The sequence below is a fragment of the Heptranchias perlo genome, chromosome 8, assembly GCF_035084215.1.
Source record: "Heptranchias perlo isolate sHepPer1 chromosome 8, sHepPer1.hap1, whole genome shotgun sequence".
NCBI lineage: Eukaryota > Metazoa > Chordata > Chondrichthyes > Hexanchiformes > Hexanchidae > Heptranchias > Heptranchias perlo.
In genome coordinates this window covers 59,271,760-59,293,515 of record NC_090332.1, presented here as the reverse complement: position 1 = coordinate 59,293,515, position 21,756 = coordinate 59,271,760, and the positions used below count along the sequence as shown (strand labels likewise).

At 43.8% G+C, this 21,756-nt stretch overlaps 1 protein-coding gene across 1 annotated transcript in view; it reads left to right on the top strand.

The window, feature by feature from the left end:
• The first annotated feature begins 217 nt into the window (after positions 1-217).
• Positions 218-21,756, top strand: part of sytl3 (synaptotagmin-like 3) — a 224,266-nt gene continuing 202,727 nt past the window's right edge. Inside the window, exons 1-3 of the mRNA XM_067989558.1 lie at positions 218-330; positions 15,107-15,217; positions 16,905-16,969. The gene's annotated coding sequence lies outside the window, so the exon portion shown is untranslated. The remainder of the gene's footprint in view (positions 331-15,106; positions 15,218-16,904; positions 16,970-21,756) is intronic.

Sequence of the window (21,756 nt, the reverse complement as noted above, 5' to 3'; positions counted from 1 at the left end):
CTGCATATTGAGAATTTGAGAGATGTGGATGGTTTATTTTAAGCTTATCTGCAGCTTTCAGTGACTGCGGCGTCCTGTTTATTAGTATCATGATATTGGTGCTGTGGTCCGTGGTTTCAAGGGTTTAATGAGTACGTAAATGCAAACGGAAACCATAGAGGGGAAGTATTCGAGCAGTTCAAAGCGAGGGGTAAGTTTTAAATTCTTCGTTTCTTTTGTGGAGTTTGACAAAACATTGAGTGTTGTACCTTTTTGAAGGAAAGCATAGCTACTACAAGAAGGTTACTTGTGTGTCAGGGCCTTGAAACAGGACTAAGTGACGTGGAACAGGTAGGTTTAGTTTCCAGCTGACAAAGTGCTGAATGCTTCCTGTATTATTGGTTACAGCACTCTGTACTCTAATGTAAGATGAGTGTTGGCCTTGCAGTGTAGCTTCCAAGTCTCCTAAAGATAGACATTAAGGAATTTTGGGTTTTGGAAGGAGATGCCAGCTTCTAGTTGCCTGATTCACACAATTGGTGATAAAAGTATCTGGATTGCTTCACAAGTATCAGTGAGGCAGTAACTCATAAACTGGTGTACTAGATGCTTGGTGATAATCTAGATTACTTTTTTATTTATTCTTGGGATTATGGGTGACACTGGTTAGGCAGTGTTTAATGCCTAACCCTAGTTGTCCTGAGGGCATTTAGAGTCAACCAGGTTGTGGTGGTACGGTCCCTTCCCTGAAGGGCATTAGTGAACCAGTTGGTACCTGCCGGTTTTCAAAGTCATTTTTCTGGTGCCAGCCCACAAGTTACCAGATTTATTGACTTCACAACTTGCCATGGTCTCACAAACTTTGGGATGCGAGTCCAGTGCCATAACCACTAGACTATCGTATCGCTCTCCATAGGTGCCCAGCTGCTATTTTGATTGTCTATTTAATGGACTAAGGTGTCTAAAAAAAAAGTTTCAGCCCCAAATGTTCCTCTTTCTGGTGAGCCTTGAGATTGGTGTAAAAATTACACCTTTGTTGGACTAAAGAGACAATTTGGCATCAAGTACAGTGACAGTTATTTTACCACGTGCGAAATCCCATCAGATAAAAGGATGTTTAAATACTATCTGTTGTACATTGAGTGTTTTGATTTGCCACATGCAAAAAAGAAGAAAAGTGGGTCGATTCGTAGAACAATTGTGAGAGTTTCCGATTGCACCAGCGATTTGTATTAGTGTTTGCTAACGGTGTAAAACCAGCTCCAGAAGTTTTTACATCATGCATTAGGGCTGAATTCAGTAAATGTTCATTGAAGTATTGAGTTGGGGTGGAGGTTCTGAAAAAAGTGAATTCAGGTTTGTTGTTTGAATAAGCAATTTGAAATTAAGCTTAAAGTAAGTGGAGAGGAATTCTGAGGAGAAGCTGCTGAAGGAATGGGGAGATGAGTTGACAAGACTGAATTGTCCAAGAATAGTGCCATGCAGGAGTGCTCACTTTAGCCTGGCTACTTTAAATGAAGCCTGAGAATTACTAGTGCTAAAGAGCAGTGGACTCTTGGAGGGATTGCTGATCACAAAATGGCACCTGCTACCTCTCGAACGGTGCTCATGGTGGGACTCTTAGCTGAATCAGCTTTGATTCGAGGAAATTGCAACAGTTGCTGCTAATGAGAGGACCCAGAACCAATTATAGAAAAGCGTGGTGAAGTCAACAGAGTAGAGATTCGGGAAATCTTGCTCAATCTTGCATAGGAAACTGCCTGTGTAATCTAGTTACTGGGATAATTCACTTTCTGGCAGCTCTCCGGAGTTAGGTGATGCTTGATATTTATTCCAACCACCTCTGTTTGACCAGCAGTCCCTGCCAGCAGATGGCCTTGAACAAATAGGCTCAGGTCTCTGTGTGAAGGGCAGGACTTGCAGTTCAAGGCTGTCCAGCAGGCAGATAATCACTGACTGCTGAATTCTGCTCGCACCATACACTTCACCAGCCCATGACACAGGGTGTGTCATTTCTAAGCCAAACTATCTAGATGACGCCCACTCTGTTTCTATATCATGTTATCATGGAATATAACAGTTGTACTGGTTTCTGTGCTGTGAACTGGAAATGATGATTCATTCTGGCTGACCCTTTCCAGAGAGAATTATATCCAGTATTATAAGCTGGCATCTCAGTGCTCGACTAGCTGGACCTGAGCACAGAACAGATGGTTTAAGTATAATGTTATAAGTGGGGTTAAAGTGGCCCAGATAGTCCAGAAAACTCTTCTGGTTCTTGTGTCACTGGTTACTCATAGTATCAGATCCTCTCTCAGCATACTTATAGTAGATCCCCTCTCTCCCTTATAGTATCCCAAGCAAATCTGCCGCAATTGGCCTCCCACCCCTTGATCCGATGACTCCCAGCCACTAAAAATCACTTCTGCTCCCTCCCCACCTCCCTGTAAATATTGGGGCCATAGTGTTAGATCCCCTTTCTGGACACTTATAGTATCAGTTCCCTCTCTGGGTACTTAAAGACATTAGTTAGTCATGTGTTATCAATATTCATATTCACATGGCTTTCACATGTACTTTAACTTTATTGTGTGTTTGTTGCTAAAATGTTAAGATGAAAAGCAGAGTGCGCGAATGTTTTTTGATTGTTCTATGCACTTTATGTCCTTGGTTACTGCTTTTTGGTTATCTGCTAAAATGGTGTGTAACACAGGTGAGAATGCCGGACACCAGCACCATGAAAACACCAACAATGTTGTATGGGGACGAGAGCTGTCATAGTTGAACACTTTGATATTTCACTAAATATAAAGCAGTTGGTGCCTAAGGTCTCCTCCAGTGTTGTATCATGTCTTGTACATAAAAAAGGGATGTGGAGCTCCGATGGTCAGGGGCCATAGTCATAGTTAGTTCAACCAACCAGCAGAAGAAAGCAAGCCCAACCAATAATGAGTGGCTCCAACAGGGCCCGTCCTGGCAAAGGGTAAGCAATCCATCTGTGTTCAGCACGGGTGAGCTGCAGCCAAAATGCTCCAGGGACTGAAGCTAAGACTTACCTTGTGGAGTCCTCTTGGGCCTACTGCTGGGGCCCCCTCAGACTGAAGGGTCTAAGGGGAGGGTTATTGCTAGCACAGACCCAACTTTAGGTTATTGGGGTGCCCTACGTCTGTGTACCGCATGGCTGCAATTTTTGGAAAAAGAGGCAGGAGGGCCTGGGAGCCCTCCCACCTTGTTAGCTTGGAGCTCCTCTCCCCCGACTCCCTGGGGAAGCCTTGGAAATTCCAGGGTAACTTAAAAGGCGGGGAGAGACCCGGTGTAATGGGTCTCCACCCCCATTTTCCTGACTTATGCAGCCAAAGTGGAATTTGAACCCTCCTGACCCATGCAAATCAGGTTCCTTCCTGCTGACCCTATAATCTCCATTGGATGCAATCCAAGGATAACCGCCAGGACAGCATCGACACCGTCCAGGACAAAGCAGCCCGCTTGATTGGCACCCCATCCACCACCCTAAACATTCACTCCCTTCACCACCGACGCACATCGACACCATCCAGGACAAAGCAGCCCACTTGATTGGCACCCCATCCACCACCCTAAACATTCACTCCCTTCACCACCGACGCACATCGACACCATCCAGGACAAAGCAGCCCACTTGATTGGCACCCCATCAACCACCCTAAACATTCACTCCCTTCACCACTGGCGCACAATGGCTGCAGTGTGTACCATCCACAGGATGCACTGCAGCAACTCGCCAAGGCTTCTTCGACAGCACCTCCCAAACCTGCGACCTCTACCACCTAGAAGGACAAGAGCAGCAGGCACATGGGAACAACACCACCTGCACGTTCCCCTCCAAGTCACACACCATCCCGACTTGGAAATATATCGCCGTTCCTTCATTGTCGCTGAGTCAAAATCCTGGAACTCCCTTCCTAACAGCACTGTGGGAGAACCTTCACCACACGGACTGCAGCGGTTCAAGGCGGCGGCTCACCACCACCTTCTCAAGGGCAATTAGGGATGGGCAATAAATGCTGGCCTTGCCAGCGCCACCCACATCCCATGAACGAATAAAAAAAAGGATCAAGTCCTGAGGAATCTCAATGTGTGAAACAGTCCTAGTTGAACTGGACGTGTTGCAGCCGTCAGCCTGTGGCAGCTGCAAAGGTCCATTTGACAGGTGCGGGGGGGGGGAGACCCTCAGCCATTGCAGGAGGCCGCTCTGTCACTTGGGACAAAGTGTGGCCTCCACCACCCCCCTCCTGACGGTCAAAGTCACCAACCTGCACACTGACCCCGGGGTCCGGAGACATGTGCCTACCTTGCGGACCCCCTCAGATGTACATATTGTGGATGGGGGCCGCCGTAGTTGCAGTCATGACCCCCTCGGAGGGTGAATAGTATCACCAGCCTCGCCATCCACGCCGTCCACCTCTGACATGTGGAGCTCCACAACAGAGTGCTGTGACACATCCACCTGCACAGCAGGAGGGAGGGCAACTGCAGAGAGAGACGCGTCGCAGAGGGCACTACCCTCGCCACAGGGTCCACAGACCAAGACGCAGCTCCCCGGACCTCTCCGAGCAGCAGTGCACACGGAGGCGCAGATTCACTCGACATGTAGTCGTGGACATCTGCAGCCTCTTTCATGCCGAGCTGCTCCTGGCTGGCCCCAGCACCATCTGCTTACCTGTTGCTGCCAAAGTCACCACTGCCCTCCACAACTTCTCCTCCGCATCCTTCCAGGGTGCAGCCGGGTACACCGCCGATGTCTCTCAGTCGTCTGCGCGGAAGAGCCCTGCAAATACACCTGCACCTACTCTGCAGTGCCACAATGGGTGGCATCAGTGGTGGGTCCTCATAGTGATACCCAGGAGCGGGCATTATTGCACAAAACAGACAGGATTCGCGGAGACATGGCAGTGGTGGTGCCAATATAATGTGTGATGTGAGTTGTTCTGAAATTCAATATAGGTAACACCCATGACAAACCCTCAAACACCCTTGTGCATCCCCTTCATGCTCACGACACGTTTGCCTTACACTGCCTACTGCACCTATGTGATGCATGCCCTGTGGCTGCAGCACAGGTGGTGGCAGGTTGAGTGAGGCTGGCCGTGAGGGAGATGCACGAGAGGGTGAGTATGGGATAGAGCCATGAGATTATATGAGGATTGAGTTGCGTGTTAGTGGCGGGGTGAGTACTCGCGAGGTGAGTAGGTGCAGGTAAGATGAGGATGGGGTTTGAGTGGGTATGAGGAGTGATGTGACAGAGTGGTGTTGGCGGTGCCGAAGGAGATGTGGGGTGGGGGCAGTGTTGTGGCAGACGGAGTGTAGGGGAAAGACTACGTGTTCTCACTGTGGCTGACCTACTGCGGTCATTGGAGCGCCTCCTGCACTGTATGCAGGTGGGCGATATGTTGGTGGTGCAGGTGACCTCCTCTGCCACCTCGAGCCGGGCCTTCTTGGTGGCAGAGGCAGGCCGCTTTCTCCCGCCCGCCGGGAGGAAGATCTCTGTCTTCGCCCTCCTCCTCACCCCATCTGATGATACCTGGTGTGAGGCATCATTAAACTGGGAGCAGCCTTCCCCCTGGGCTACTCCATGCTGTAATGTGTTCTATTGGTTGCAGTGGAGGACTGCCCCTTTAACTAGAGAGCCTCCAGCTGACAGATCGTACTGCGCATGCGCAGCCCGCCCGACGGACCAGCAGCGCGGAGCCCGGAGGAGCAGGTAATTGGATCCCATTAGTGTGTTGCCTGCTACGATCGCGCGGGCAACCCACTAATTTCACCAAGCGTGTTGACCACGCTCCCGAAACCCAACCCGCCGGAAACCTGCAGGCCTGGTAAAATCGGGCCCTATGTGGTTGACTCCTAGGGGCTGAAATTCTTCTTGGGTGGTAGTGCAAAATGGGTGATGGTGAATCCATTGTGGAAAAGAAAACTATGTGGAGTGTAAAACAGGTGGCCGATGCACCACGGCCCATTCCCACTACCCCCACCCTCCATAAAGCCTTCAGGGCAACCATGCATGTTGTCCACATCTTAAGGACAAAGAGAAAAAAAAATCTCAAGTGTTTTCAGACGGTTGGGTAGGTGGATGAAGGAAAGGGGGCTGAAGGGATTTAGGAACAGTGGGTAAAAGTGATTAGAACTATTTGCATCAGTGGAGGGTAAGCATCGACATGGACTGGTTGGACCAGTTTGCGTGTTGTAACTTCTATGTATTTCTATGGTCTGGAAGGGCTCAGGTCAAGCAAAGCGCTTGGCAAAGGCGCTTGTATTGGAATAAAAGAAACATTAAATAAATTAAATAATAAAAGAAACATTAAATAAATTAAATTGAACATGGCAATTACCTTAAAACGTCGAAAGAAGGAAAAAGGATAAAATGGCTTCAAATAGGCTTTGAAGCCAAATTATATTTCTCTCTTCTACATCCATTCTTTTGTTTCTCTCTGACCTTCATTCAAGTGGACACAGCCGAGGGTTAAAGCTGTTCTTTAAAAAGACCCTTACATTATCAGTGTTTAACGGTAAGAGGGCACAAAGTAATCGCACTTGGTCTCACCTTCACTAGAATTTGAAAAGCCCATTTTTCTTATCAAACTCAGAAGGAAACTCTGATCTCTTTTTTTCATGTGCTTTGTTGAACTAGAAGCTTCTGCGATAGAAAGTATCAGTAATATACTTTTGCAAGCTTGAAACAGCAGCATTTCAGCTTGCTACATCAGAGCCTTTTTTGTGCCTTTGCCTCAATATGACTCAATTCTTTCCAACAGGCACCACTTCCTCCTGCACTCATGCCCCCAAGATCTCTGTCTGCAGTAAGCAGTGTTTCCGTTGGATTGCAAGTGATGACACACTCTGTATTAACAGCAGAACCCTTTTAGTTAAAGATAACTCCAGTCTACAACAAAAATAGGACATTTGTTAGAACAGGGCATCAAATAAAAGAAATGTTAAGTAAATGAAATTGAACACAAAAATTACCTCAAAACATAGAATGTTCTTTTAAAATAAAACACAAATTTGGCAGTTAACAAATTTTCCAAGAGCGTCTCTACAGCCATCAGTGAAAGGAGCAGGGATCCTCAATAAAATTCGCTAAAAGTCTGGATCTTCCCACTTTTCTGTGCCTGCATCAGCACTCACCTTACCTATGAAATAAAGGAACTTCCATGAGTGATGGAGCCCAAAGGAGTTAGTCAGATCAAAAGGGAAAAATATCTTTGTGAACTGGGTTGCACAGCGGGTTAGAAAAATATTTTTAAATGGATCATTGTCCTGCTCCATTCCCAAAATTCCCAGTTCAGTTCAGACAATACTGAAATCTTTCAGCATTTTCCTGAAGTTAGCAGGAGCCCGAGACCTTGTCAACAGTCCTATATGTGCACGCCAACTATTCCCTTCATGAGAGAGTGAGCTGCCCCCATTTCTCTGCCAGTTCCATTCTGCAGCGGCTGCTAGGAGGTGTGCAGTAGTGGGCATTCTGTAACTTCTCTCCCTCAGCTTTCACTTGCGCAAGGGTCTGGCCCCTCGGAGTTCGTCCCTCACGACATAGCCAAAATCAGGAACTCATGTGTGTACTGTGATGTCAATTGTCTTCCTGTTAGGAACATAGGAATGGGAATAGGCTATTCAGCCCCTCGAGCCTGTTTCACCATTCAATGAGATCATAGATGCTCTGTATCCTAATTCCACCCACCCTCCTTGGCTCCATATCCCTTAGTAGCCTTGGCTAGCAAAACTCTATCAATCTCAGAATTAAAATGATTAATTGAGCTTGCATCTACTGCTTTTTGTGGGAGAGAGTTCCACACTTCTACCACCCTTTGCGTGAAGAAGTGTTTCCTGACCTCTCTCCTAAATAGCCTAGCTCTGATTTTAAGGTTTTGTCCTCTTGTCCTGGTCTCCCCCACCAGCGGAAAAAGTTTCTCTCTGTCTACCCTATCAATTCCTTTCAAAATCCTAAAAACCTCAATCAAATCACCCCTTAACCTTTTATATTCCAGGGAATACAAGCCTAGTTTCTGTAATCTTTCCTCATAATCTAAACCTTGGAACCCTGGTAACGTTCTGGTGAATCTGCGCTGCACTCGTTCCAAGGCCAATATATCCTTTCTAAGGTGCGGTGCCCAGAACTGTACACAGTACTCCAGATGTGGTCTAACAAGGCCTTTGTATAGCTGTTCCAAAACTTCCTCCCTTTATATTCTAGCCCTCGAGTTAAACAGGCTAACATTCCATTAGCCTTTTTGATTATTTTTTGCACCTGATTGCTACATTTTAGTGAGTGATCCGTGTACATGGAAACCTAAAATCTCTTTGGACCTCCACTGTTCTTAGCTTTTCACAATTTAAAAAATACTCGGACCTATCCTTTTTTGGTTCAAAATGGATGACCTCACATTTAGAGTCATAGAGAGAGTTATACAGCACGGATAGAGGCCCTTCGGCCCATCGTGTCCGCGCCGGCCATCAGCCCTGTCTACTCTAATCCCATTACCTGCATTGAAATCCATCTGCCACAGTTTTACCCACTCACTTAATCTAATAATGTCACTTTGTAATATTATGCTGCCATCTACACTACTTACTATGTCACCAATCTTTGTGTCATCAGCAAACTTGGATATATGGCTCTCTAAGTCATTAATAAATACAGTGAATAGTTGAGGCCCCAGAACAGATCCTTGTGGGACATCACTAGTGACTTCCTTCCAATTTGAGTACATACCCATTATCCCTACTCTCTGTCTTCTACTGCCTAACCAATCTCCTAACCAGGTCAATAATTTGCCTTCAATTCCATGAGCATTAATTTTAGTTAACAGCCTCTTATATGGAACCTTATCAAATACCTTCTGGAAGTCCATATAAACTACACCCATAGACATTCCCCTGTCTACTACTTTAGTTACTTCTTCAAAAAATTCAATTAGGTTTGTTAAACATGACCTACCCTTTACAAATCCATGTTGGCTCTCTCTAATCAGCTCAAATTTCTCTAATTGCTTAGTCACACTGTCCTTAATTATAGATTCCAATAATTTCCCCACAACAGACCTATAATTTCTGGTTTCTTTTCGTATTCCCTTTTTGCAGCTCTTACTATCTTTTTTGTCTTCCTTTGCTGTTCTCTATGTTTCTCCCAGTCCCCTGGATCTAAACTATTCTTTGCACTTTTGTACGCTCTTTCCTTTAGTTTTATGTTATCTCTCAACTCTTTTGTCGACCATGGTTGTTTTATTTGGTAAGTAAAGCTCTTAGCCCTTAGAAGTATATACTGGTCCTGTATAAAGCTAAATTCTTTTTGAGCACCTCCCACTGTTCATCTGTACTTTTACCCGATAACAGTTTTGACCAGTTTGCTGTCGTCAGTCTCTGTCTCATCCCATTAAAGTTAGCCCTACCTAAATCTAGAATCTTAGTAACTGTTACGTTTTTCTTTTTCAAAACTAATGTTAAATTTGATCATATTATGGTTACTGTTAATAAACATTCCCTTACTGTTAAGATTATTGAATAAGTCTGGCTCATTACTAACTACTAGTATGACCTGCCTTCTTGTTGGTTCTAGAACATTTGCTCCAGAAAACAATTTTGAATGCACTCAAGAAATTCACTACCTTTCTGACTTGAGCTACTCTGCTCTTTCCAATCAATATGAAAATTGAAGTCTCCATTAAAACAACCATGATTTTTCTACAAGCCTCTCTAATCCCTGAATTAATACATTCTGCCACTTCATTTCTGCTATCAGGATCAGTCTGCTGATTGCTTTCCCTTACCCATACCCTCTCTTACTAATGCTGTAATAGTATCTTTAATCAATAAGGCTACCCCTCCTCTTCTTCCAGTTTCCCTATCCTATCTAAAGACCTTATAACCTGGAATATTTAAATCCCAATCATTACCAGCTTGCAGCCATGTCTCAGTAATGGCCACCAGGTCATACCCTCTAAGCTGCATTTTAGCCTCTAATTAACTCAATTTATTTTTTATACTCTGTGCGTTAGTATATAAAACTCTTCTTTGGGCAAGAAACCCTAACCTATCCTTTTGCCCTGATGCTGTCTTTCTCACACTGTTTAACTTAACATGTTTCTTATTTGTCACTCCTGCTGTAACTACTTTAGATATTTAGTTTTGATGAAAGGTCTTCGACCTGAAACATTAACTCTGTTTCTTTCTCCTCAGATGCTTCTTCACTTGCTGCGCTTTTCTAGAATTTTCTGTTTTTATTTTAGTTATTTTAGTATTCTATTCACATGGAGTATCAAAATCACTGTTTGTGACGTGAACTTTGCTCTGACCTTTTTATTAAATCTTTAAACTATCATTTTTACTATTATTTCTGACTGAAACCTCCCCCCCTCCATTTATTAATTTAAAGTCCTTTTTACCACTCTATTTATCCTTTCTGCTCGGACCTTGGTCCCAGCCCCGTTCAGGTGCAGCCCGTCCCAACGGTACAGCTTCCTCCTGTTCCAGTACTGATGCCAGTGTCCCATGAAATGTAACCACTCCTTCCCACACCAATCCTTTAGACATGTGTTCACCTTCCTGATCTGTTTGACCCTATACCAATTAGCATGTAGCTCAGGTAATAATCCTGAGATTACCACCCTTGAGGTCCTGCTTTTTAATTTAGCTCCTAACTCCTGATACTCCCTCAGTGGGACCTGCTTCCTTTTCTTCCCTATGTCACTGGTCCCTTTCCAAGTTCCTTTCCAGTCGCATCGAGATATCCCTTACCCGGCACCAGGTAGGTAACACACCCTTTGGTTTTGTCGATTGTGGCTGCAGAGGATGCTATCAATCCCCCTAATTATTGAGTCCACTATAGCTATTTAATTTCTATTCTGCTCCTCCCCCTTTGGACAGCCTTCTGTTCCACGGTGCCTAGGTCAACATTGTGGCTGTCCTCCCTGCAGTCTTTCTCCTTATCCTCACATGTATCAAGTATATTGTACCTTTTGGATAGGACCAGTGTCTGCGTGACCTGCTACTCTATCTCCCCTCCATTCCCCCTACCCTGTTGACTGACAGTTATACTCTCCTCTTCCTGCATCTGTGCTTTCCTTTGAGGTGTGACTGTACTCTGGAGAAAACTATCCAGAAATTCCTGCCCCTTCCCTTATGTGTTGGAGTGTCTGTAACTCGCACACCAGCTCAAGGACTAAAGGCAGAGACATTTCCTGCAGATGTGACAATCCGGGATAGTGTTGCTGTCCACGAACTCCCACATATCATAGTTCAGACACATAGCCTGCACTGACATTTCTAGATTTTCAAAATGTATTTATTTATTGATTAGTAGTAGTTTAATTAAAAAAATAGAATTACTTGGGATTTAGATTATATTTGGTCGGTGGATTTAGCTTGACTTCAGATTAATTTGTAACTAATTAATCTAGTTTTTTGCTTATTAACTCCTTTATTTTAGTATCTCCATAACTCCTATTTATTATTTGTGCACCAGATTTTTATTTAATGCAATTCAGATCCGTGACACAGCACGTTGCTGTGGGGCCCAGAATAATCTGATAAATTAAAGATGCGCTATCTTCATGAAAAATGTGTGGGGGGAAAGAAACCATGCGTAGATTTTGCCTTTTGTAAATGATGCATAGAATTACATAGAATGTACAGTGCAGAAACAGGCCATTCAGCCCAACAGGTCCAGGCTGGTGTTTATGCTCCTCACGAGCCTCCTCCCTCCCTACTTCATCTAACCCTATCAGCATATCCTTCTATTCCTTTCTCCCTCATGTGTTTATCTAGCTTCCCCTTAAATGCATCTGTGCTAGTCGCCTCAACTACTCCTTGTGGTAGCGAGTTCCACATTCCAACCACTCTCTGGGTAAAGAAGTTTCTTCTGAATTCCCTATTGGATTTATTTGTGACTATCTTAAATTTATGGCCCCTAGTTCTGGTCTCTCCCCTAAGTGGAAACATCTTCTCTACATCTACTCTCTCAAATCCTTTCATAATCTTAAAGACCTCTATCAGGTCACCCCTCGGTCTTCTCTTTTCTAGAGAAAATAGCCCCAGCCTGCTCAATCTTTCCTGATAGGTATAACCTCTCAGTTCTGGTATCACCCTGATAAATTTTTTTTGCACCTTCTCCAGTGCCTCTATATCCTTTTTATAATATGGAGACCAGAACTGTGAACAGTATTCCAAAGGTTCGATACAAGTTTAACATAACTTCTTTGCTTTTCAATTCTATCCCTCTAGAATTGAACCCTGGTGCTTGGTTTGCTTTTTTTATGGCCTTATTAACTTGTGTCACTACTTTTAGTGATTTGTGTATCTGTATCCCCAGATCCCTCTGTTCCTCTACCCCATTTAGTCTCTTATTATCCAAGCAGTATGTGACCCCCTTATTCTTCCTACCAAAATGTAATACCTCACACCCATCAATGAAAGTTTTTTAAAAAAGGAACAAGATTTACCAAGCATGTTTTTTCCATGCATAGCCCCTGTAAAGGGGGATTCTCGGGGACCATGCGATGTTCTCAGATGCCACTTTGATTGCAGTATTGCCATGTAATTTTGATTTAGAAGGGATTTGGGTTAATTTATAATGGGCGGGATTTTCCTGTGAGTGGCGAATGAATGGCGCCTGCCATTCAGTAGACTTGTACTTGCTCATAGACATTTCATGGGCTTTTTCACGGTAAGTTCCTCTCATCGGGCGCTCAAACCAACGCGGCGCCCTCTACAGGGCATCTGGGACCTGTGTGAATGGGGCAAGCAACACTGTATCCCCTTAACCAATCAGATTGAAGCATGTTAATAAGCCACGCAGAGATTGAACCAGAAAGTGTAAGTTAGAATAGTGAATTTAATGTCAAATCAGTTACAGAAAGCAAAATAAAGAGAGGGTAAGAAATATTGAATTAAGAGACAGAGATAAAAGAGACAGAAAAGGTAAAAAAATAAAAGTATTAATTTTATTTAAATGTCCAACAACAATTAAAATCTGAAGGAATGAGAGTCCACACTTGTAAAGGCTAATGTTCAGTGCCAGAGAAGTTGTTTGGCAGTCATTAAGACTTACCACACCGTTAAAAGGGTGCTTAGAATTGAAATGACTTGACATACCTTTTTTCGCAGGATCTTCACGCTGTTCCATTCATTTGAACGGGGATCCAGCCAGCGAGATGTTGTTCTCGCGCAGCTTATGGAGGAGCAGGGCATCTGGTACAGCAACTTCCAGATTTCTGTGTTTAACTGCGCATATGCGGCCGCCGGAAGTTGCTCTACCATTTGCACAGAAATAACAGTTAGCCTTGCCGTTATTTTCACAGGAAAATTCGGCCCATTATATTGCTATGAAGACAACTTCTAGAAACACACAAACCATCTGGCATGCTGCTTAGGACAACATTATCTGGGATGCTAGCCATCTCAGAACTGAGTTTCAACCGTACCTGACTGGTTTGAGATAGTGAGGAAAATCCAACATCTCTCAGGGATATTGGTACCTCCAATGTTGGATTGGCTTCCATTCAGAGGTGCCAGTGGGCTACTCTGACAATGTAAATCACCATGGCACTCACACCAGGTTGGGAAGAGGGGAGGCTTCTGATTCAAGATGGCAGTTTTAATTAACAGCTTGATGAGACAGCAGAGAGCTGGGGGAAGGGCAGAGGTTAACTTTCTGTCTCTCTGGATGTAAAAAGAAAGGGAATTTGCAGCAGATGTGGAACAGTGAAGGGCACAGAAAAGTTTCTTTTTTTCTATAGCTTAGCTCCACTCAGTTCATCAATTTGTAAAGTGAAGGAAGGCAAATAACAAAAGCAACATATGTGTAATTTATTAGTTTAGATGTTATGAGGAGCAGTAGGAAGTAGTAAAACTCACTGTGAAAATAATATCCTGTTCAACCATATATTTCATGTAAAATAAACCAGTTTGTTAGTTTACAATTGACTTTGTCTTACTAGACTAGAGTGTTTATCAGTACCTTCCGGAAGAAGGGAGAAGTGCATGTGGAGGCACAATACATACCCTTAGAGGTCTTATTGTTAACACCTCTTGATCACATTATCGTATGACTAGATATTTGTCAGTAAACATATAAATCAGGAATTTCCTTGGGGATTCTCCTGATCGGCCCATGTAACTTCAGCGGAAGGCTGTGGAAACCCCGGATAAACCACATAAATGAGATTCCGGCTGAAGTTATGGCAGCTAATTGAGAGAATGCCTGAGGAAATCCCTGGTAATATTCCTGATTGTAGGGGACGCGGAGACCATTTATAGGAGAGGCCGGGGATGCTGAACCTGAGGGAATGTTTAGTGCACACCTGAAAATTGTATCATTGAGTTTATGATGAAAATCCTCCATTGTATCACAGTACATTAAATGGCAGAAAGAGCCTTGCAATGTAGGGTTTAAATTCTTGTCCTGACTTTATCAATATGATGGATATTGACACTGGGTAACCTTTGTAGCCTCACAGTTTTGTGCTGTGGACCCATGCTTGATAGGATCTGGGTTGAGCTGCCTAAGCTCATTTCATACATGACCCAAGGTGAAAAGACATGTTAACCCTGTGTGCTACCCACTCTGGATTTTGTTAAGCTGTGTGATGTTGGAAATTATTTTTCTATATTACATATTATATGATCCTGAACTGCATTTGGGGTGTACCACTCCCAAAATAAATCCCTGTCCAATACTAGTGAGAGATCAGACTGGCCCCAAAAATCCATGGGCTGTGATCCTGGCGACTATGCTGGGGCCCCGCATGTTGATGCCCACCAGTGCTGACCCTGCCAGAGTTTGTCCATGTCCAATAATGCAGGCCCCGAGGATATGAGGATCGGGCAGGAAAGTGGAGTTGAGGTCGAAGATCAGCCATGATTTTATTGAATGGCAGAGCAGGCTCGAGGGGCCGTATGGCTGTACTCCTGCTCCTATAAACTGGTGCAGTTCCCAGTTTGATTGCTGTCAGTAAGTACAGTTGTGATGATCTTTGCATCCTTCCCCCATGTTAAACCACATCATTCTCCGCAGAACGGTGAACAATTCTACATTTGCAGAAATGGAGAGCAGGAAGGGAAAAGCTAACATCTCTGTTTTCTGTCCTCTTCACAGATGCATTCAAATCAATGGGTGCTACAGTTGGATTAACTCAATTCCCCTTTCGATCACGCTGGCACCCAAAAGAAGACTTGGTGTCATGGTGTCATTTTCTTTTTAATTAAGGTAGATTGTTCAAAGGTTAAACAGATTTGATTTATACTTTATTTGGTCTGTTTTCAGTATCAGCATTTCTTAATAACTAACTCCTTCACAGAATGGTGTCGTGAGATGGCAGGATGATCATTTGTGTCTATAGAGTTGGGCTGTTTAAGTTTAAGTGGATGGTGACACAGCTGTTTAATTTTGATAATGGTTCCAAAAAAAATAATAAACATGTATTTATATGGCATCTTTTTATTTTTTTAGGATGCCCCAATGTGCTTCACAGCCGATGAATTACTTTTGAAGTGCAGTCACTATTGTTTTATAGGTAAACAGGGTGGCCAATTTGTGCACAGTAAGGTCCCACGAACAGCAATGAGATGAATGACCAGTTACTCCGTTATTAATGGTGTTGATTGAGGGAGGAATGTTGGCCAGGACACTAGGAGAACTCCTTTTATTTTATGATTAGTGTCATGGGATCTTTTACAGGCAGGCAAGGCCTAAAGTGTCAGCATGGATTATGTGCTCATGTCCTAAAGTGCGTCTTGAACCCTCAACCTCTGCCTCAGAGGCAAGATTGATGGCGACTGAGCAAAGAATAAAATTGATACCTTCACCTAATGGCTGTAATGTTTTTTTTTTTATTCGTTCACGGGATGTGGGCGTCGCTGGCAAGGCCGGCATTTATTGCCCATCCCTAGTTGCCCTCGAGAAGGTGGTGGTGAGCCGCCTTCTTGAACCGCTGCAGTCCATGTGGTGACGGTTCTCCCACAGTGCTGTTAGGAAGGGAGTTCCAGGATTTTGACCCAGCGACAATGAAGGAACGGCGATATATTTCCAAGTCGGGATGGTGTGTGACTTGGAGGGGAACGTGCAGGTGGTGTTGTTCCCATGCGCCTGCTGCCCTTGTCCTTCTAGGTGGTAGAGGTCGCGGGTTTGGGAGGTGCTGTCGAAGAAGCCTTGTCTGTCACATTCCAAGCCACCTGTGGAATCATCTGTTATCTTGACTTAAGGTGCAAGGAAGTGAGAGATAGGAAGAGATGTAAAAGCAGATAGACTGCCAATGCCAAATTCAGAATAAACCTAAGTCTGAGTGATATGGTATGGAGCAAGGCTGTGTTATGGTACCAAGGCGCCCAACTTCTCCTTTGAAACAGCCCTGTGTGTAAATCCTCACATATAGAATCTGTGGCTCCAACTCTACCAGAAAAGGCCTGACCCCACTTCATCTCTGCAATGTCCTTTAGTCTTACATCTGCTCCCGCACCCTTCAGTCCTCTGACTCTGGCCTCCTGTGGAATCCTTTGCTCCACCATTTGTATCTGTGCATCAGCTGCCTCGTCCATACTCTCTGAAACTCCTTCCCTCCTCTCCACTTCTCTTTCCACCTCTAAAAATCTTCCAAAAAACCCATGTTTTTGGTCACCTCTCCAGTCATGGCTTGGCATCCATTCATTTATCTATTTAATTTATCCCCCACCCCACAATCTGGCAGCATTTTGGGACATTTTCCATGTTAAAGGCTCTACCTAAATCAAGCTGTTGCTGTTGTATGTTATTATTATGTATTCCAATTTACCCCAGTAGTCTTGTATTACAGTTGTGAGTTTTGATTGTAAGTTTTGATTCTAAGTTGCTGTGCAGTGTTTCTCCGGTTTACAGATTACTCTTATTAAAATTATACTTTTGTTCTACGTGTTTACAGGTCAATCATATTAAGGCTTCTTAATGTGAGCCTTCGCCTGACAGAAGAAATTATTATTTGTTCAGGTAACGTCTTACGGGAGGTAAATCTCTCAATGGCTTCCTATCTCTGTAACTTTCTCCAACCCTCCAACTCTCCCACTCTCCCACAGCGCTCCGTTCCTCCGACTCCGGCCTTGCGCATCCCTCCCTCCCTCCCTTTGCCCCAGCATCAGTGGCCTTCAGCTGTCTAGGCCCCAAGCTCTGGAATTCCCTCCCTAAAGCCCTCCATCTCAACTCCTCCTTTATGACCGTCCTTAAAATGCATCTCATTGACTAAGCTTTTGGTCACCCCTCCTAGTATCACCTCCTTTGGCTCAGCATCCATTTTTGTCTGAATATGCTTCTGTGAAGTCCCTTGGGATGCCTTTCAACATTAAAGGCACTATATAAATGCATATTGTTGCTGTCATTGTTGTTAAGAACATAAGAACATAAGAAATAGGAGCAGGAGTAGGCCAATCGGCCCCTCGTGCCTGCTCCGCCATTCAATAAGATCATGGCTGATCTGATCCTAACCTCAAATCTAAATTCATGTCCAATTTCCTGCCCGCTCCCCGTAACCCCTAATTCCCTTTACTTCTAGGAAACTGTCGATTTCCGTTTTAAATTTATTTAATGATGTAGCTTCCACAGCTTCCTGGGGCAGCAAATTCCACAGACCTACTACCCTCTGAGTGAAGAAGTTTCTCCTCATCTCAGTTTTGAAAGAGCAGCCCCTTATTCTAAGATTATGCCCCCTAATTCTAGTTTCACCCATCCTTACCGCATCCACCCGATCAAGCCCCTTCACAATCTTATATGTTTCAATAAGATCGCCTTTCATTCTTCTGAACTCCAATGAGTAGAGTCCCAATCTACTCAACCTCTCCTCATATGTCCACCCCCTCATCCCCGGGATTAACCGAGTGAACCTTCTTTGTACTGCCTCGAGAGCAAGTATGTCTTTTCTTAAGTATGGAGACCAAAACTGTATGCAGTATTCCAGGTGCGGTCTCACCAATACCTTATATAACTGCAGCAATACCTCCCTGTTTTTATATTCTATCCCCCGAGCAATAAAAGCCAACATTCCGTTGGCCTTCTTGATCACCTGCTGCACCTGCATACTAACTTTTTGATCTTCTTGCACTAGGACCCCCGGATCCCTTTGCACTGCAGTACTTTCCAGTTTCTCGCCTTTAAGATAATAACTTGCTCTCTGATTTTTCCTGCCAAAGTGCATAACCTCACATTTTCCAATTTTGTATTGCATCTGCCAAATCTCCGCCCACTCACCCAACCTGTCTATATCCCCCTGTAGGTTTTTTATGTCCTCCTCACTCTCCACTTTCCCTCCCATCTTTGTATCATCTGCAAACTTTGATATGTTACACTTGGTCCCCTCCTCCAAATCGTTAATATAGATTGTAAAGAGTTGGGGACCCAGCACCGACCCCTGCGGAACACCACTGGCTACTGGTTGCCAGTCCGAGAATGAACCGTTTATCCCAACTCTCTGCTTCCTGTTAGATAACCAATCCTCCACCCATGCCAGAATATTACCCCCAATCCAGTGATTCTTTATCTTGAGCAATAATCTTTTATGTGGCACCTTGTCGAATGCCTTCTGGAAGTCTAAATACACGACGTCCACTGGTTCCCCTTTATCCACCCTGCACGTTATGTCCTCAAAGAACTCAAGCAAATTTGTCAGACATGACTTCCCCTTCATAAAGCCATGCTGACTTTGTCCTATTAAATTATGTTTATCCAAATATTCCGCTGCTGTCTCCTTGATAATAGATTCCAAAATTTTACCCACCACAGACGTTGGGCTAACTGGTCTATAATTTCCAGCCTTCTGCCTACTACCCTTTTTAAATAAGGGTGTTACATTAGCAGTTTTCCAATCTGCCGGGACCTTTGCCGAGTTCAGAGAATTTTGGAAAATTATTACCAAAGCATCCACAATCCCTACTGTCACTTCCCTCAAGACCCTAGGATGTAAGCCATCAGGTCCAGGGGATTTATCCGCCTTGAGTCCCATTATTTTACTGAGTACCAATTCCTTAGTGATTTTAATCGTATTTAGCTCCTCCCCCCCTCGAGCCCCCTGTTTGTCCAGTGTTGGGATATTCTTAGTGTCCTCTACCGTAAAGACTGAAACAAAATATTTGTTCAGCATTTTTGCCATTTCCATGTTTCCCACCATTAATTTCCCGGTCTCATCCTCTAAGGGACCTACGTTTGCCTTAGCCACCCTTTTTCTTTTTATATAACTGTAGAAACTCTTGCTATCTGTTTTTATATTTTTTGCTAATTTATTTTCATAATCTATCTTCCCTTTCTTAATCAATCCTTTAGTTACTTTTTGCTGTCTTTTGAAGACTTCCCAATCTTCTATCCTCCCACTAAGTTTGGCTACCTTATATATCCTTGTTTTTAGTCGGATACTGTCCTTAATTTCTTTACTTAGCCACGGATGGCTGTTATTTCTTTTACACCCTTTTTTCCTCAATGGAATATATATTTTTTGAAAGTTGTAAACTAACTCCTTGAATGAACACCACTGCTCATGTACCGTCTTACCCTTTAATCTATTTTCCCAGTCTTACCCTTTAATCTATTTTCCCAGTCCACTTTAATCAATTCCGCTCTCATACCATCATAGTCTCCTTTATTCAAGCTCAGTACGCTTGTTTGAGAACCAACCTTCTCACCCTCTAGTTGGATATGGAATGTAACCATGTTATGGTCACTCATTCCAAGGGGATCCTTAACTAGGACATTATTAATTAATCCTGGCTCATTACACAGGACCAGGTCCAAGGTTGCTTTCCCCTTGTAGGATCAGTTACATACTGCTCAAGAAATCCATCCCTAATACACTCAATAAACTCTTCCTCAAGGCTGCCCTGCCCAATTTAATTTGTCCAGTTAATATGATAGTTAAAATCCCCCATAATTATAGCTGTTCCCTTATTACATGTCCTGACTATTTCCTGATTAATACTTCTTCCAGCAGAGTTGCAAATATTAGGAGGCCTATATACTACGCCCACTAGTGTTTTTTTCCCCCTTATTATAAGAACATAAGAACATAAGAAATTGGAGCAGGAGTAGGCCAATCGGCCCCTCGAGCCTGCTCCGCCATTCAATAAGATCATGGCTGATCTGATCCCAACCACAAATCTAAAGAACACAAGAAGTCGGAGCAGGACCCGGCCACATAGCCCCTGGGCCCTCTCCGCCACCCACAGGGCATTGACCGATCCGAACTCAGCTTCATGTCCAATTTCCTGCCCGCTCCCCATAACCCCTAATTCCCTTTACTTCTAGGAAACTGTCTATTTCTGTTTTAAATTTATCTAATGATGTAGCTTCCACAGCTTCCTGGGGCAGCAAATTCCACAGACCTACCACCCTCTGAGTGAAGAAGTTTCTCCTCATCTCAGTTTTGAAAGAGCAGCCCCTTATTCTAAGATTATGCCCTTATCTCTACCCAAACTGTTTCATTATCCTAAATATCTTCCTTTCCTACCACTGGAAATATATACATATAAATAATAAAAGGGTAGTCAAAGGAAGCACGGGATCAGTTAGGAACTCAAAAGGCGATCTTCTTGTGGAGGCAGAGGGCATGGCTGAAGCAGTAAATGTATATTTCGCATCCATCTTCACCACAGAAGCAGTAAACGAGGAGGTATTAGTGATATTGGATAGGATAAAAATTGATAAAGAGGAAATACTTAAAAAATTGGCAGTACTCAGAGTAGAAAAGTCAGCCGGTCCAGATGGGATGCATCCTAGGTTACTGAGGGAAGTAAAGGTGGAATTTGCAGAGGCTCTGGCCACAATCTTCCAATCCTCCTTAGATATCGGGATGGTGCAAGAAGACTGGAGGATTGGAAATGTTACACCCCTGTTCAAAAAAGGGGAGAGGGATGAACCCGACAATCACACACCAATCAGCCTAATGTTGGTGGTGGGGATACAAATTCAGGGGCAAAATAAATTGACACTTGGGAAAGTATGAGCTAATAAATGAAAATCAGCATGGATTTGTTAAAGGAAAATCGTGTTGATTAACTTGATTAAGTTCTTTGATGAAGTAACAGAGAGGGTTGATGAGGGTAGTGCGGTTGATGTTGTGTATATGGACTTTCAAAAGGCATTTAATAAAGTACCACATAATAGACTTGTTAACAAAATTAAAGCCCATGGGATTAATGGGACAGTGGCAGCGTGGATACAAAAATGGCTCGGGGACAGAAAGCAGGGAGTAGGGGTGAACGGCTGTTTTTCGGACTGAAGGGAAATATACAGTGGTGGTCCTCAGGGGTCAGTATTAAGCCCACTGCTCTTTTTGATATATATTAATGACCTGGACTTGGGTATAGAGGTATAATTTCAAAGTTTGCAGATGACATGAAACTCGGAAATGTAGTAATCAATGTGAAGGATAGTAACAGACTTCAGGAGGACATAGACAGACTGGTGAAATGGGCAGACACATGGCAGATGAAATTTAACGCAGAGAAGTGTGAAATGATACATTTTGGTAGGAAGAATGAGGAGAGGCAATATAAATTAAATGGTACAATTTTAAAGGGAGTGCAGGAACAGGGAGACTTGGGGGTGCACATACACAAATCTTTGAACGTGGCAGGACAAGTTGAGAAGGCTGTTAAAAAAGCATGTGGGATCCTCAGCTTTATTAATAGAGGCATAGAGTACAAAAGCAAGGAAGTTATGCTAAACCTTTATAAAACACTGGTTAGGCCTCAGCTGGAGTATTGTGTTCAATTCTGGGCACCACACTTTAGGAAGGA